We start from the raw sequence: 17260 nt of genomic DNA, 5'->3' as shown, positions 1-17260 counted from the left end.
TCGTTTACTAAACCGCTTAATTCTTTTTATTCTGGTGATTGGATTTGTTTCCCCGGCCTCCTCCCCTGCCCCATCTCCCTCCCCTCCTTTAGCGAGCTGACACAGGCAGCCCTTGCTCGCTTGTGTTCGATGTTGGAACACGCACCTTCTCGGCGGTGACTGTGCCCAGCGTACTGGGGACAGGGGGACAGCGGCGGTTTCCCTTCCTCCCAGCCGACGATGCCCAGAGGGGCAGCGGTTGGGCTGCGTGGGGCTCGGCCCTCAGCACTTCGAGGCGGGATTGAGGGTCTGCAGCTGGCTAGGAGTTGCTGTTAATTGGACTTGGCGCCAAGTCTCCGAGACGGCATCAGCTGGGACCTATCTGCTAAAAGCGGGAACAGGGCCGCCTGACGGAGGAACTCCAGCGTCTCGCGGGCGGAAGACTGCGGAGCTCAGAGCCTCTCCTCCTTCCTGCCCCGAACCTCCCCAGCAACTCTCGCACAACGGAGACCCGGGACCTACGAGAGCCAGGAAACTGGAGAAGTACGTGGCGGAGGCTGCTTTTCTGAAGGTGAACTGTTCCGTCCAATTGCCTTTCCCCAGAGAGCAAAAAGGGAGGGCGGGGGAAAAGGAACCGAGTATGCGTGAGTGTGTGTATGTGTGAGAGGCAGAGACGACGTGTGGCAGGAGGAAAAGTCTTTACTCGGCGTTCAAAGCAAACAGAGATGGAGTAAGAGCGGTAACTGCTGCAAGACCGCCTTGACTCTCGCATAGTGAGGAGCTGAGCGCACCGCGCGCATCCGGCGAGGACCGCTGGCGAACGTGGGCGCTGGCGAGGGCTGCGGGACTTCGGCGTTTCCCCTGTAAACAAATCTTTTGATTACTTTGACTTGTGAAAAACGAGAGGAGGAAAGAAACGAGGCTCCCGCACGCCACCTTCCACCCACTTTAAGGGGATTCCAGTTTGGATGTCTAGAGATTCCTGAACCCTCTTTGCTCTCGGAGGAGGAAACACGCGCGCGCGCGCACACAAGCACGCTCGGGGCCACACTCACACGCCCTCCACGAGCACACACCACCAGACTTCGGTTCCCTATGCCCCAGAACGGTGACGGCGGATTGGCATCTTGGAAGCGATGCAAGAGCGATAAGGCTGGCGCGGGCCCGCGGAAGCTGCAGGAGCATCGCTAGGTGTTGCCGCCACCAGGAAGCCGGGCTGCAGGTAGGTGCCAGCCGCGCCTCCCGCTGGCGCTGGGGACTCGGGCGGCAGCTGGAGGACCCGGGGCCCGGAAGCCCTCCCTTCTCCGGGGGTCGGGGGCTGTAGGGAGCTCGCCCGGGGAAGGCGAGAGGTGATAGCAGATGCTGGTTGGGCGTCCAGGGTATGGGCGGGGGTAGAGGAACGCCGAGAGGGGATCTGAGCAAGTGAAAGGCGGTTCCGAGAGCCTTGCCCTCCTTCTCTTCTGTGCCCCATTTCTCTTAACACAACGAACGACCCGGCCGGGGTTGAAGTGGGTTTTAATTCGATCCCTCAACCAAACCAATCTCGGTTCCTAACCATTTTGGACTCCTAAAAAGAAGTTGGGGGTCGCGTTCAAGGGAGGATCAATGGGATGTCAGGTCGCTTTTCTGAAATCTCCACTTTCCACTTCTGATTAGTTAATTCTCGGGCCTGTCTGTAGAGGGTGGCTATTGATTTCTCCACCTCTAACCATTTTCATAAAGAATCTTCTTGATAAGTTCTGGAACCTCATCTGTGTAAAGGTTTATTTAGATTTGGTACCGGACGCTTTACTACTGAGTGAGATAAAGCTTCAGTAAAGGATACTACAGGAGAGCTTTAGGACAAGGATCATTTAGGAACAGCGTTCAGAAAAAGAACAGCTTCGAGAAACTAACGGTTTTTCATTTATTTCCGCATAGATGGCTCTAGAATCTTGCTAATAGTACACGGTTTTTCTGCTCCACTGCTTTCCTGTCCCTTCCCCCTTCTATTCCAAAAGGCCAGGTTCCACCAAGAGGTGTTTTCTTTAAGCCACTGATCTTCACTTGTCAGTGGGGAACGTGTTATTTCCAGAAACTGCCTTTGTAAAGGAAAGTTTGAGATCCATTGCCCTATTTCTCCTAGAACTGCAGGCTGAGCTATCTAGTCCCCACTTGAAAAGGAGGAACTGTAGGTGGCTTGCAGAGCCCCGTGGTAGACGTGATGCTTTCTAGTCAGTCTTCCACCTCCTGAGCAAGTGTTAAACGATTGCCTGAAGTGTGTGGAATCACAGGTGTAGTCACTACAGTGGATAGCTAGCCTGTTTTCACCTGGTGCTGGGTGAGTTTGGCTTGTGGCAATAAGACAGAAAAGAAAATATCTTCTTTTTGTGAGTGTTAAATACCCTCTTGAATTTTGCAAGCATCATTCTTGAAAAAAACAAAACCAAACAAACCTGTAAGCAACCTTTGCTCTGAAAAGTACCCGCAAAGCAGTCAGTGTATAAGGGTCTTTTACTCATGACAGGATGAATTTTAATGACCATTGACTGCATGATAATTATCTGGTTCCTGTCTTCCCCAGCTAGATTGTTTGAGACATCAACATTCAGACTATTATCAATTAACACTTTAAAACTGCTCTGTTAGGCAATGTAAGTTAAGACAAATGAGTAATTAATTTAAGATTTCTGGGTAAAGTCCTAAATGGCAATAACTAGCAAAGGATTCTGAAGACACTTCTAAAGCCCTTAAAAACCAGGGCATTAAGATTATTTGTATTTATTCCAGCCTTTCCAGTTTGCACATGTACTCTCAGACTGGTGAATCTTTTACAGTTTCAAATTTGGCACCTGAGATCCTTAAAAATGACCAGACACATTTAATCTTCCCTTTTCCTACTTTGTTCTGGATCTCTTCCCGGGTCAGTTAGTTGTTTGCATACTGACCTTTTTAGAGTCCTAATTTTTAAAACCATCTGTAACCATTGAAAGGCCATTACGAACCACACTGGAGCTTATTTTATTTTCATTTTCTTAATTTTCAATGAAAATAATTAGATTGCATTATTTATAGACATAATACTATGAAAGCAGTGTCACTGCCAACTGCTTAGACACAGTACTTTTAAGAGGCAGAACACAGTTTTAGTGTGTTGCTTTATTCAAATCAGGCATTTTTTGAGACTGAAATCTTGATTCTTGCCTTTAATACAGTTTTGTAATTTAGGATGCTTGAATTTACATATTTATACATAGTGCTATGATATATGTCTCTTATGGAAGAACCAAAAAACCTCGACGTGAAAGCAAACACCTGTAATGCTACAAGTTGTGCTAAAAAGGAACCTAAGCTTTCTGTGTATGTGTGATTTTGAATCTGAAAAGTATTAGCTATTTTAAGTGACAAACTGGAGAGTGAAGATTCACTGAGATCCCATGGATCTATGTCAAAAAAGGTACATATTGCTTGGAGACTGCATTACAGTATTTACTAACCACTGAGTTATAAAAATGTGATGACAACAGCTGTAAAAAGATCTGTTTTTAGACATGGCCACTTTTCCTTTTTAAAAATTTATGAAGTGATGAAATTCAGGGGGTGATAGAAGATTTTATGGAAGTTATTTTTTATAATATCAGAAAGGTTTAGTCGTCCTGGATTCTGTATCTTTAGTATTTTAATGATGATCCTTTACAATGTGTTTTGGAATATGTAAATGTTGAAAGTGCATTTTAAGTTTGATTTATCACTAATTGCAAGTTATGGATTATCCTATACAGGTAGGGTAAGATGTACCTCTCCAGCATTTTCCAGACGTGTTTTTTTTTTTTTTTTTTTTATCGTGGGCCCTAATCAAAGGTACTGTCAGATTCTGCTTAAGTTCAGCTGTGGCAGCAAACTAATGGGCATTTGCCTCTTTAATGCATGTCCCAAACTAGGAATGCTCCAAAGTGTCATCAGTTATTTCTAATATATTTGAGAAGATGAAACAACCAGAAACAATTCAGTGCCCCTGCTTTTACTTCTCCAGTATTTTATTAGGAATGCCTCATTAAATCGCATTATTCTGCAGTTGTTTTGTTCATTGAAGAGTCCAGTAAAAATAAGGAACTTTACTGCAGTTTTGTTTTCTAGGTGAAAAACCATAAGTTGAAGTAAAATAAGCATCTAACATAGCCCCCTTTGATCTATAACTGACATTTACAAATGCAGTTCATCAACTTGCTATTAGTAGGGCTCCACCAAAACAAAGAGAAGAAACGCATTAACACAGATTGCTGCTAGATATGAAGGCCAAGCCAGCCGAATCAACCTCATGTCTGGTCCACATACCTGCACAGCATTTCACATCCTATATCTTGCTTATGAACCATTGAATTTAATGCCATGTAATATGGTGACTTTTCTATTTTGTTGGAAAATTCTTTGGTTTAGTTTGAATTACTTAGAGCACATGGAACTGTATCACTGGAAGAGGAGGAATAGTCTCACAATGAGTTACTGTAAGTCTTTTTAGAGAACAGTTTTACTTTGGGTTTGGAGTGCAGTCTGAAACAGGGGAGGTGGAAAGGTGGGCCTAGCAAACAGAGACCTAGAAATTAGTTTTGGTTTTTAGTTGTCATTGACCACTGATTTACTGGGTAATTTTTAGAAAATCTGATTCTATTCATTTGGCACAGTGATTCAGTGCCCTGTCAGTGAAATATAGCTAACAATTCTTATCTTCTGCTTATTCTTAACAGAAATTTTAAGAGGAATGGTTAGACTTCATTGGAATGTGAGGAAAAGTGGTATTTAAGTACTTTTCTCTGCAATATGAATCTAATCTCTACTTCTATACATATATATGCACATGCATACATACATATGCTTTTAATGGGATCCATGTAAAATACTGGTTTAGTATTGAAGGGGGAGGGAATGACTTTTTAAAAAATGTCTACATTTTTAAGGTACCTAGTTTTTCACTATTTTACATGATCTGACCTACAGTGCAACTGGGTAACCATGGTTTACAAAGTCATTTATAATTGAGTTTTACTCTTTGAGCCACTGTTGCAGGCAGTATTTTTTCTCTTCAGTTTTTTGGAGATATTTTTATTCATTAGGCTACAAATGCAAAAAAAAAAATCAATTTTGTCCTCTGTGTAGGGGTGCTTTGGGATGTGTTTATTGACACTATGACTAGAAATCTCAACACATTTTAAACAGTGAATATATCTGTATTCTGTCTTTGTTAAATATGTGCCTCCACAGTCAAAACAGAAACTGTGTGTTACATTAGAGCAAACTATTCTGGTTTCAAATGGTATCTACAAAATTTCCAGAAACATATTGATATTATACTCCAAATTTGTTAAATTTCCTAAATGCACCCACTTCCAATGTGTATACCACGTCTTTGTTGGATTTCATCCTGTGCTGTAACTAGGCCACCTAGTCACTGGAATCAGTGAAAATCTAGCATATTTAGGCAATTGGTTATTATTACCATTGAAAAATATAAGACTTTCAGGTAACTTGGGATTCAGATGAGACATGACTCTATAAGCTATAAGGAGAGTATTCCATTTTATTCACAATTATCCCTATAGGGTATGAAATATAGCTAGGGAATCATAGTTTATATGTTTATATTAGATAAAGTCCTTTTAATCACTTCCTTCAGTCTCCTAAATTACTCCATAGTACCTGTAATTATTTCATGATTTCTCCTGAATGGCCAGTTAGCAAAGGTACATCTCCCTTTCCCCTAGCAATGGCACAAACATACTTATCAATTAAATTTATATTTCTAATGCTCCTTCTACACAGTAGATTTTGGAAACTCTTTACAGAGAGATTGGATAATGTGATAATGTTGCCTTCTTAGCAATTCTGGTGGTAGGCTAAATTTAGTACTTTGACAAAATGGGGACAATCTGCCAAACAGGTCTTCTTTGCTCTTTTATCTTTGTGCTACGTAAAGCTAACTCTTCACCTAAAGCCCGGGGAGTGCAAAGGTTTGTTTTACGAAATATTTTTATGAGTTTTTTTTTTTTTTTTTTTTTTTGCTGCTATGAACTAGTCACTGTATAATTGCATGCATGTGCATGCAAAGATTCTAAACCTTACAGTTTGCAGTGTTAATTGCCTGTGGCCTCCTGTTGCTGCATATGGAGCTTTCTGTTGAGTTTAATAATACAGAAGAGATCATGGAGCTGGTAGATTATGCCCCTCTTTATAAGTGAATTCATGAAGGTATCCACAGCAGGCACTATGACAGAAGATTTTTGGAAAAGTGTATATGTGCTTTGGAATGAAAATTTTCAAGCAGAATGGCTTGGGCTATGAAGATACAAATGGATTATTTCTGGTGCAAAAAAACTGACCACTGAAAATTATTATTTATATGTAAAAACTGTGCCATGGTTTTATTTGGTTCTGGCTGAGTTTTTCTCCCTTTTTTTTTTTTTTAACATCCTTCTTGGAGATTCCAGTGAGAATTGTACTTAAATATTGGAGGAAGTAAATATGCTTTCTCTCTCCTGCTCTATTATGAAAAAGACCACCTATATAAGAAACGCAAGGTGTGTTATTTGTCCTAGTCTGCATTTTTCTGGCTTCATATTTTTTGTCTTGATGGATTGGAGTAAGCAAAGGCAGGCAACTAAAAATGGGTTATGTGGTCATAGGAATCTTAATAACAAAACCTCAACCTATTAATAGAGCACTGAGACTTTGTTAGAATGGGTTCTTCAAGAGACCAGGCCTTTGACAGCCCTAAAACTTGGGTCTACTCAAATAATAGAGCTTTATGGACCGATGTAGCAAATTTGTGATTGTTCAGATCAGAAGAATTCAGAAGTGGTCAATTCAGATCATTTGAGGAAAACAACATATGTACTTATATTTTTAATTTATATTAGTTTATGACAGTTCCAAATTCATTTAAGGTGGAAAAACCTAGTTATTGTTACCATTTTTCAGTTTAGTTTTCCTTGTTGTAGGTGTATGATGGATGGCATACTCAAATTTGTTGGTGCTGAAGAGTTCAGGAAATTCCTTCTTAGAATGGCCATCAGACATATCAGTAGCAGTGACGTGGTCCTGCTTTTGTTTGTATTTTCTTCAGAAAGTTGAGTTGAATTGAGCGAAACAGCTCTAACTTTAGCTCTCTTTTATGGTATAAAAGGAGAAAGGAGATAGATGATCCACCTTTAAGTCAGGCAATCCAAAGCCCAAGGGGAGAGTGAAAGGGCATTGAAATCTCATACTCCAGAAACCAGAGGCCCCATTTGGGGCAGCTTTAAGTTCGAGGAAAACTCTAACCTAATTTTTTTTTTCAGGCTTAGTTCTTGAAATGTTGTATCATAGTAGTTTCCTGCTAAGATACATATTTAGCATTATTGCAGACTCCTTTTAGATTGATTGTTGTGTGTTTATAAATACACCAGAACTGGGTCAAAATTTAGACTTTGCTGTTTGAAGATATATTTGCTCATCACATCATTTGTTGAGTGGTTAAAATTCATTGGCTTGCATTTTGGTTAGCAGATAAATTTTGAAAATGACTATTATAAAACCAATGTGGTGCAGTGGTGAGAGCTCTGTAGATGCTTTTCTAACTCTACCAATAAATAACCATGTAACCACAAGAAAATCAATTTATTTCTCTGTGCCTCAGTTTCTCAGCAATATATTTTCTTCAGTCAAATTTTCAAGATAATTAAAAATGTAATTTTTTCCTGTATTCTGACCTACTAAACATCGTGGTATGGGAAGTATAACAGTATTCCAGGACATACCTTTATTCAGAAAGTCAAGGGACATCTAGCACAAAAAGTTCCTGGAGCACCAGTAAAAGTTCCATAAATGCTTTTCAGTAAGCAATTTGTAAAAGTTAAGCTTTATTTGATTGGGATGATGATGTTAATGATGACTATGGTGATGACTAAAGACTATAGATGTAGGGATATAAAATTGAATCAGACTAACTCTTATTCTGTTTATCCATTTTGCCTAGTTTGCATGATGCTGTTTTGTTGCAAAACAAGTTGCGATAGGCCATGAGTCTTAGGCTTGTTGAGGTTACATGTCTCTTCTCTACTGCTGGTTTTCATAGTCACTGAGATAAAATGGTTTGGTTGATTAACCCAAACAGAACTAGTTAGCAAATGAATAATCTTCATATACCTGTTGAAAATTAAACACATTCATTCAAAATCTGCATATGAACTTTAGAGAATTTATAATCCTTGGGAAAGTTCATTCATTTATTCAATAAATATTTATTGAACACTCTCTAGGTGCTTGGAGTATTTCAGTAAACAAAAAAGACAAAGATACAGAATTCACTGTTTTAGTATAATACTTGAGGTTTTGAAATGAATCTGGAGGAATGGTTCAACAGTGTATTTGTGTTATATCTGCTCTTACTATTAATTCTTATTTATAACTGTGAAGTACAGTTCTGAAAAGAGTTAAAATAGTTAAAATGTCTGAGTTGGAATGAGTTGTGAAGAAAAATATCACAGTGTGTATTTAAGGTGAGGTAATAATGTAGTTCAGTGGATTGATTCCAGCTCACAAGATCAATGATCAAACTAAGGGTGACACAAACAATAGCTCCTTTTCCTGAGCTACGTACCTGAAAGAAAGAAATTCAGATAGGCTGAATGACTTGAGATCAGTGACATGATGCTTCCTAGAGCCTTTTAAAGGGGTTGCAAATTCAAACGCCTATAGGAGTCAGGCTGGGAATGTGAATGAATGAAGCAGACCAAATGGAAGATGACAAATGGCCACTGACACATAGCCTCAGCTACAGTGTTGGGGAGACTGTAGGGAATAGTGGAGAGTCTGGTATTCTGAGTGGGATAGCCGAACCTTGGCTCCACTTGTTGCCATTCCGGAATGTGGGTCTGGTGTTGCCATGATTTGTAGAAGAGAACTTAGATGTGCAGATTTTTTAATGTGAAAGTTTCAGATTTATAAATGGTGGTATTAAATTCAAAATTGAAATACTGTGTGGGCCAACAGACATATCTGTGGGCCATATGCAGGCTAAGGGCCTGCAACATGACTGTGTCACTGTTGACAGAGGGATGTGTGAAGACAGCTAGCTAGGGAGATATGTGTATGCCTGCCCTTCTGTCCTCTGTAGGCACAATCCTCCAACCCCAGTTGCATCTGGAGCCAGGGTGGTTGACAGTAAAAGGCTCAGCTGGAGATGCTGAATGATAATAATGAGTGGTTCAATCTCACTGCTGTTTTTATTTTTCTTCTGATTGACTCATTGTTGCTGAACTCACCTTGAAGCTGGTGGTACCTTGGAGGGTTTAGGAGATGTGCTGGGAATACAGAAGTTTAAGTTTATGCCAGATATTTGGAAAGGCTCTATAGTTCAGTAAAACCTATCCCTTTAGATCGGTGCTTCTTAAACTTTGACACGCACACTGATCATCTGGGGGAATTTTGCTAAAATGCAGGTTCTGCAGTGGGGCCTGGAGATTCTGCATGTCTAACAAGCTCCTGGGTGAAGCTAATGCGGCTGGTACTTGAGTCGCAAGGCTTTAGAGAGCTTCTTTACCACTGAGTTTCATTTCATGCACACAGAAAGGTTGGAAGCCTCCAATTCTTACTTCTCAGACAGGTTTCTCCTTGTAGTAAGCAGCATAAACCTGGCCACTGACTCTAAACACTTTTCTCAAAGGCTCTTTAATCTGAGCACAGAATTCATAAGTGTTCAATTTAGTATTGAAAACATAATAGCTTATCATTTAGGGAGTTTAACTTCTTCATATTTTATTAACAGTATTTTCACTAAACCAGTTTTACTAATGCCAGAAGTGTCGTAGCTCAGATGTGTGACTCTAACCTATTGAGAAAAGACCTGGGTCTCATGTCACGAGCTCAAAAAATTTTGTTGCCAGTTTTATCAGTGCCCTGGAAATTCTTACATGTTTTCTTATTCTGGTATACTAATAAACTGAGATTAGATTTAGACATGTCAGTCTGAGAGAGTGAAGCAATTTGTTTTCTTGCAAGTTGTATGATTAATATAGTTTGTAATAGTAATGCTATTAAATCTTACTCAGGGTCTTTTAAGTGCTTTTAATAGACGTTTCTGTTATATTGAATAGCTTTGCTTATAGCTGAGTAATGATATGAATTGATTTTACTGAGTCCATTAGACTGTAAGCTCTGTGAGGCAGAACCATGTTTAACACGTTTCTATTGATTCCTGGTGCTTCGCACAGTGTCTGGCACATAACAGTACCTAATAAATTTAATGGGAAAATGATCAATAGTTCATACTGATAGAATGTCTTTTTGTTTGTTTCTTCAGTGTGTGAGGAAGTATTCTATGAAGAACTGTCATTTATTCTGATTGTGTGTTTGCTGTGTGTGTGTGTGTGAGAGAGAGAGCATTTATTTTGACCCACACTTTCCATCTCTAACCTGAAAGGTATATTAGCATTAAAAAATGAATACATTCTAGGCAAAACAGCAAGGACAGAAACAAAATGAGCATGCTGACCGATATTCCCATTCTTTCTACAATTTATTGTAACCTGGAGGTTAAGAGACTACGTATGCTTGTGATTCTACTGTTGTTTGAATTAAATAATATTTGTCAATGTCAGATTTAAGTGTTGTTAATCACATATGGAATATATTTTGATTACTCTTGTCAGTGACTTGACTTATCATTCATTAGGGAATTTAAAGCCATTTATTCTTATCTACATAATTACCATTTTCATAATTTATCATGAACCAGATTTACTTATTTCACCTTCAGGAACACTATTGACTGTGATATCATTGTTCTTGGCTTCAATGATGTTGAAAATTACTGGTGTTCTAATTTTAAATGCTATTTAGTAAAGATAGTATGTATTCAAGTATTGATTTTATTTTAGTCCTTCAGGGTTAAGCAAAGCTTTTAAATGCTTGCACCATAGATAATTCCACAAAATTAAAATTCTTTGACTGTATTTGAATATGAAGCAAACTCATGTGTATTATAAAACCAAAAAAAGTCAACTCATTATATCATTAAAAACTTAAAGTTGAATTATTGCATTGTCTTTATTTTAAAAGGTTGCATTAAACTGGTTATATTAGCATTCTTATATACTTAAAAAGCTGCTCAAAACCCTTAAATATAATGTCTTCACTCTTTAAAATATAAAGTATATTTTTGGAACTTTTTAATGAGTCAAAGGACAGAGTTTAAATTGAAGGGATATGATTTTTCTCTGTATTGTCCAAAAACACTCATACTTTTATAATTAAGATCTAAGGCTATTGAGCTACGGACACTGTGGAACTTATTGAAAAAGACAGATCTATACTTCTTTCCCAACCCAATCTCAAATATGAGATTAATGAAAAATTTAGGTACTGTATAGTACTGAAAGATTTTCAAAATCCATAAGTAGAATTAAAATCAAGCTTAGTGTATATTGGTGAAACTTTACCCTGGAGCAAAGTTTCTGTTATATTTCTGGGAAGACTGTGTGAGCTATGGTCTTCCTTGACTAGAATCTTTTCCTAGCCGCTGATTACCTCTAGTCTTTAAAATGGGCCTCAGGGTTTGTGGCTAATATTTCATTTTGTATTTTGTGAAATCTGCTTCAAGTTCACTGGGTAGATGGTATGGCAGACCAGAGTGAAAGGAAAGCAAAAAGCAGACTGAATAACTGGCAATCAGGGATTATAAAGGTGGCAGGGTTAGCATTTTGTAGGATATGATGGGGAAAAGGTATTAGATAGGAGGTCAGATGGAGTGAAAGGGAAGAAAAAGGGTCAGAAGGGAGGTTCGTTCTAGCTAGAATTTTTATACAACTAAAAGAGGAAATAATTGACCTTTGAGAGAAGGAAAAAGACAAAGAGTACATCCATTGTAATCCTTGGGGAACAAAGAGGTAAAGTGGCAACAAGCTAAAGTAAAGTTACAGAGGAGGGAAAGATGTATGGTGCCAAACCAATTTTTCCCTCTTGATCTTGTCAAAACTCTGTCCAGGTATAAGAAATTTCTGTCAGGTTTTTTTGTTTTTTGTTTTTTTCGTTTTTTTAAACCAAACTAAAAGTCAGAAAGAATGGATCCTAGTTCTGACCTCACCTACATGTAGTCAACCCTGAAAAAAGTTACTGAACATTTTTGTCATCAGTTTTTCTCAGTGGTAAATAAGATGATTGGATTTAATGATTACTTAGATCTCTCTAAGCTCTATAAGTCAGTGATGACCATAGGTCATCCTTCTGTGCTTCTATTCTGTCCCCTGAACATATCTTAGACACTGCCCTGTCTGCTTCCTTCCTAGACTGTGAAATTTTTGATCTAGAAATGTGTTTTATTCTTCAACTTGTACTACCTAAGCCTACTCTAGAATATTCAGGCAGTTATTAAGTGTGTTATTAATTGATCTTTAATTTTGTTATACTATATTTTTTATCTTCATAATAAACAATGGTGTGTTCTAGAGGCATAAATAATAACATTTGTATGCTGCTGTATTGTTTATAAAACAGTTTAATGCATGTGATTTCATTTGATGTTTAAAATGGCTGTGAGTTAGGGATAAGTGCTATCCTCAATTTCAGGTGAGGAAACTGATAGAGACTGGTAAAAATCATACAACTAGTGAGTGCCAAGAGGTTGGCTTGAATTCAAAGCCTATCTGTTGGGAGAAAATTCTCCCTGGGTCTCTCAAGACACTAAGTACCCTTTTGTTCCATAATATCTTTTTAAGGATGTTTAGAAAGTGATCAGTCTTGGATGATAATGTCTTCCTCTGAATCACAGGGCAGATTTGCTTGCTGTCCAGCATAATAAAATAATGTCTCCCTCCAAGGCAAAGGGCATGTCTGCTTGTAGCCCATCATAAAAGACTTCCTAATCTCAAGGTTCCACAAACCAAGGCATGTGCAACATACATATGGGCTGCTTTGTATCACACCTGTGGGACTTGCGGACAAAGGGAACTGACTCGAAAGTGATGTTCATGCTTCTTGCTATGTAACAAGTCCTCTGACGCAGGAGTCTTGTGTCTTTTGCCAGCATCCATAAAATATGGCAGGCTTCCAAGTAGCATAAAAAATCTCAGACCCTTTGTAGTTCTTAACAGTACATCTTTATGTTACATTAAAGAAAGTCTCTTTTTCTTTATGTAGTTTATGTCCACTTTCATAGCCACTCTAAGAAGAATTGTAACAAAATTAATGACCTATTATACACACTGCCAGGCTTTTAGTTCTGAGGACCCTCTTCAGACCCATCCTCCTCTGATATTTAGAAAGATCCTTTGGTGGCACTATAGAGGGGAGGTTCCATGGCATCCAGAATAGGAAGCCAGGGAGACCAGCTAGAGAGCTAGTGAGAATTGGCAAGAGTTTGACAAAAAATGTTGGGAGAAGGGAGGAAGAAAAGGCACAATTTAGAGGTAGTAGATGGAACCAATTGGTCCTGGAGACGGAATGTGCCGAAGAGGGAAAGGGTCAAGAATAGGTCCTGGCTTGGGCGACTGGTGCTGTTTATACAGTGAGATCCCCAAAGCTACTCTAGTCTATTTAGATGAAGATAGTTGGCTTAATTTTAAGTATTCTGAGTTTGAGGTGCCCTTGGGATACTCAAGAGGAAATCTAAATAAGTAGTGGTAAATTTGGGTTGGGTGTTCAGGACAGAATTACGGTTTAGACATAGAGATTTGGGAGTCATCAGTGTACATGTTGCTGTTGAAACCTAACTAGATGAGATCTCCAGGAAGAGTGTTGTATAAACACCAAGGAGAGAGCCCTGGGGAGCAATAACATATATAGAAGAATCTCAGCTCTTTCTAATATCAGAAAGAAGACTCACCTTTCTCTCTGTTGTTCTCTCTTTGGGCTTTTGTTCACCTTGCTGCAACTTGGCCTCATAAACCATGAGGTCCACCCTTCCTGTAATGATCTGCTGTGTAGAGAAGCTGATGGTAGCAGGAAGAGAGAGCAATGGAGGAAAGTGGGGAGGATGCCTGGCGTTTCTTATTTGTATTTTCCCCTCTGCTAACCCTGGAGATCATTGTATTAAGGCTGTGCCCCTGCAGAGCTGTCATGGACAAGCACACTGTGAGGGGATAGAGACTTTCCCCTGTGGTCTTTACTCTTTGTGGAGATCGGTAGACATTTGAAAAATTAAAAAGTTGAGCATTCACGATGTTCCAGGCACTGTGCCAAACACTTTACATGAATTCTCTCATCTAGTATACACAGTAATTCCAGAAGAAGGTGCTACTGTTATCCCTATTTTATAAATAAGTGACTTGACCAAGGCTGTATAGCTTTTAAGAATCAGACAAGTCTTGAATCATACACCCTAGCTTCAGAGCTGAGTTTTTAACCATATAGTACTGCATCTCAGTCATACTTGTTAGAATAGTAGACTCATTCTGCTTAACAGACTGCTGGTTAAAGAATTGTCTTGTTTCAAATTATTTCTATCTAGACGACCTAAGTAGGTCCTACCTCTCTAAGTTTAGAATAGTATCATTAAAATTACACTGTAACGTCCATAGCATTCTTTGAATAGCTCTCAGATTTCCCATATGTAGCCTTCTATGATTCTCTAATTCCATTTGATAAGAAATTTTATTAAGTAATGAGATAAAGATCTAGCATTCAAGAAAATTTGAAAAATTCATTCACATACTCCTATATTTGTACCTTTGAATTGACAAAAACTCTAACTTCTAAACAAATGTGAGCTAAAGTGTGTCTTTTTCTGGAATTTAAATTCAGGCTGGAACATTCTATTATATTTATCTTAGAAAAATCTCTCTTCGCTCTTTGCTGTGTAAGAAAATGTGTTTCTTAAGGGTAGGGTGGGAATAGCGTATGCAGCAGTCCCGGATGTAGAGCTCAGTTGCCTCTGCAGAACATCAGTATGAGACTAATTAGATGTTAAATGCTTGGTGAGTATTGAACAATGCATTCTTCTAAATTTCTGATGAATGACAAAGCTTCATGAAAACATTAATTGTATTGGAAGAATTCAGATAATCCCTTTTTGAGTAAAACAGAAAATATATCTGTAAATGGACTTTTTTCCTAATAATATGATAATACAGGCAGCAGACATTCTATGGTCATATGAATAGTAGGTTCCTATCCTTGAAGGTTACGGACGTGTTTAATATGATGACCAAATCAAAGGAGGAGTACTGTATTATGCAATAGCTACATTATATTTTCTTTTGAATCTGTCTTTAAAACTCAGTGTTGGAAAGGGATGGGAACATATTGAATCTTTTTTATTTTTTAAATGAGACGTATCATGCAAAGGAAGCATATATATGTATATATATATTCAGAATATATATAATGTTTTATATGCTCTTTGTTTACTTCAGTTTCTTAGTCTGAATTATTGATATAATTATTGCTTCTAGAATGGATTAGTAGTTGGTGATAATTTATCTTAATTATCAATAATTTAAGTATCATTATAGATTACACTCTAAAACTATAAAAAGCCCCAGCTAGAAAGTTTTGTTATACTAAGAGAAAGGCCTCTTGTGAAAGATAAGATTTAAAATTATAACAAACAACAATGTACTTTCATTTGAAGAACCGCTTTGTTGAAGATGACAGGGCAGTTTTATTTCAAATGACTGGGGATATGGCAAAGTGAAAATGTGGTATAAAAGGAGTTTATTGTAGATACACAATAACTTTAGAAAGGAAGAAAAATGTGAAGTTTAAAGAAATGATATAATCAGAGCAATGAGTAGGCATTTCAAGTATTTTTCTATTTTTATATATTTTCTCATTTTATTATAACATTTACACCTGATTCAACCCCTCCCCCTGCCATAATCTTATAGTTTTAAATCAGGAAAAAACCTTGGAGTATATATAGTAGAATCCAAAAGCCTCACTTTATATAAATGAGTTCTCAAGGACCAGACAAGCAGCTAGAGTTGCTGAAGAGCACAGAAATAGTGGCAGACCCAGGTCTGGAACCTCTTTTTTCTGATTTCCCAATGCTATGTTTCCACTACAGATAATCTTTGTCAGCTTTTATAGAATCAAAGTTCTGAAAGGGCATTTCAGAGGGCACCTAATCTGTCTCTCTTACACTGATTTAGAAAGTTATGTGAACATTGATCACATAACCTTGATCCAATTAAGGAAAAAAAATCTACAGAGAAAAGAATGCTAAAATTTCATTCAGTAATTTTTTCTAGAGTTTAATACACTATTTGTCAATATATGTATTCATTTAATCATTGTTTATGTGATTAAACTGCTATGTGTCAGGCACTATGCTATGTGCTGCAGACACTTAGTAAAGCAGAGAGTTTCCTTACTTCTTGGAGTTTATAATCTAGTAGGAGAGATACACAATACACAAACATGTTATGTATATATATACATATACACACAAATATATTTGCCATTCAGGGTAAGGCTGTATCTTCAAATATTTAGAAAATAGTGTTGTATCAGTGGAAAGACATATAAGGAGGAAGATTTTGATTCAAAAGGAGAAAAAATTTGTAATATTTAGAGCTGTCTAAAAATTAAGAGATTTAGAAAGTGGTAAATTTCTAACATTGGGGTGTTCATGAAAGTGCAACTGGACAGATTCCAGGAGAGCATTATTTTGGAGGCATTCAAATGGTAGATGGACCTTTTATTAAGTTAGTTTTCTTTGAACTTCTTTATGGGAAAATTAAATTTTTGACCCAGTGGATTTTATTTAGGATTCATTTTATTTGATTTCTCTGACATTTGATTTAGATGACCATTACCTTCTTTTCCAACTCAACATCCCACCCACCACAGGCTGATTGAACAATATTTGTGGCTCTCTTCCTACTTCTATGATCATTCTTTTTTTTTTTTTAACATCTTTATTGGAGTATAATTGCTTTACAATCGTGTGTTACTTTCTGCTGTATAACGAACTGAATCAGCTATACATATACATATATCCCCATATCTCCTCCCTCTTGTGTCTACCTCCCACCCTCCCTATCCCACCCCTCTAGGTGATCACAAAGCACCAAGCCGATCTCCCTGTGCTATGCGGCTGCTTCCCACTAGCTATCTATTTTACATTTGGTGGTATATATAAGGTCATTGCAACTCTCTCACTTCGTCCCAGCTTACCCTTCCCCCTCTCCGTGTCCTCAAGTCCATTCTCTACTTTTGCGTTTTTATTCCTGTCCTGCACCTAGGTCCTTCAGAACCATTTTTTTTGTTTCCTTTTTTAGATTCCATATATATGTGTTAGCATATGGTATTTGTTTTTATCTGACTTACTTCA

The 17260-nt window shown here is 38.0% G+C and overlaps 1 protein-coding gene across 1 annotated transcript in view; it reads left to right on the top strand.

Annotated features, from left to right (window-relative positions):
• The first annotated feature begins 1048 nt into the window (after positions 1-1048).
• The window catches only part of TAFA2 (TAFA chemokine like family member 2), a 540141-nt gene continuing 523929 nt past the window's right edge, over positions 1049-17260 (top strand). Inside the window, exon 1 of the mRNA XM_029206748.1 lies at positions 1049-1201. The gene's annotated coding sequence lies outside the window, so the exon portion shown is untranslated. The remainder of the gene's footprint in view (positions 1202-17260) is intronic.

The sequence above is a fragment of the Monodon monoceros genome, unplaced genomic scaffold (assembly GCF_005190385.1).
Source record: "Monodon monoceros isolate NGI ecotype Baffin Bay Population unplaced genomic scaffold, NGI_Narwhal_1 Super_Scaffold_6, whole genome shotgun sequence".
In the NCBI taxonomy this organism is placed as follows: Eukaryota; Metazoa; Chordata; class Mammalia; order Artiodactyla; family Monodontidae; genus Monodon; species Monodon monoceros.
This window is presented reverse-complemented; position numbering and strand designations above follow the sequence as displayed.